The sequence below is a fragment of the Histoplasma capsulatum genome, genomic scaffold (assembly GCF_000149585.1).
Source record: "Histoplasma capsulatum NAm1 scaffold_11 genomic scaffold, whole genome shotgun sequence".
In the NCBI taxonomy this organism is placed as follows: domain Eukaryota; kingdom Fungi; phylum Ascomycota; class Eurotiomycetes; order Onygenales; family Ajellomycetaceae; genus Histoplasma; species Histoplasma mississippiense.
In genome coordinates this window covers 1,086,698-1,087,976 of record NW_001813972.1, presented here as the reverse complement: position 1 = coordinate 1,087,976, position 1,279 = coordinate 1,086,698, and positions in this window count along the sequence as shown.

The window sequence follows — 1,279 nt, the reverse complement described above, 5'->3', positions numbered from 1 at the left end:
CACTTCAACTGACTGGAGGTCCAATATCGAGTCTTCATATTGTCTTAATTTGAAAGACACAGCCGGAACGCGTTATGGTATGCATATCTAACTATAGCTTTTAACAGTGATTGTGACTGATATCTGGCTTTATATCTAGACTCAAGTCAATTTTGCCATGTCCTCTGTATGAAACAGATCTTTGACGACCCTCTCCAAGTTGATGAAACCCAGCTACCTGAAGATGGAAGGTGGCATCTACCTGACCGGTCTCCTTGGAAATGCCGTGAGAATTGAGTGGTCCGGCAGAGCGATTGAAGACTAGTTTCATTTTTGCGGCCTGACATTCCACAGCACTTGTTACAAAAAGTACGATGAAGCTTACAAAGCCTGGGAGGAAGAATGGAGCATGAGGAGTATTGAACACCAGATAAGCCACAACATGACAGAAGACGAGGATAAGCGTGTACCATGCCCTCCTGGGCCAGAATCAGAGGAGCTTAAGAGGGGTGACTATTTTCCTGAGGAGCCAGCCCCATACTCCCTGAGTGACGTCTTAGCAGATGTACGTGGGATGTCAAATATTGATGGACTAGTTCGCAGGAATCCCACAAAATCAAAGAAGGCCTAAACTTACATGTTGTGACGGCGCTTGCCCTGGACCTCACTACTATTAGGTCTAGCCAAAAGGGCTTACTTCTTCTCTTAAGCTTCGAATCTTTGTGTATTGCATTCTACTTGTATAAGTGGCATCATTACACATATGATGTACTGGAAACTATCTGTAAATTTTACATTAGATTGAGTAGTGGCAGCGTGACCCCCCGTCAGCTGGCCATGGCTTTCTGCAAACATGCAAGCCCCTCATCCCGGACATCAAAATCATAGCCCAATCCTTCAAATTCCCTTCTTCCACAGCATCGTGTCTTTAGACAACGTGTTGGGTTACCTTTCGCTGTCGGGACACTATCCTGTCCCACTCTGGTTCAATCGCCTTTGCAATTATCTCGTCCAGATCTTCGGCAAAGCAGGTAACTTGATATCCCCATCTATCGCCCCTCTTCACTTCCGTAGAGATAACCTAGATGGCCTGGACAGCCAGATCAGCGTTCAAGCATCGAACACTTCATTGAATGAGTTCGATACTGAGCTGGAACATCTGAACGTCGTGGAGGTGGTTGACATGAGCAGTCGCGGCTCCACCGACCAGAATGGTGTTGAGCCATCCAGCGCCCGTGTCGCCGGCGTGATCTAAAGGTAGGCGCCCTTCATTCAAGTGAAAATCTCCTGGGCCATCTGC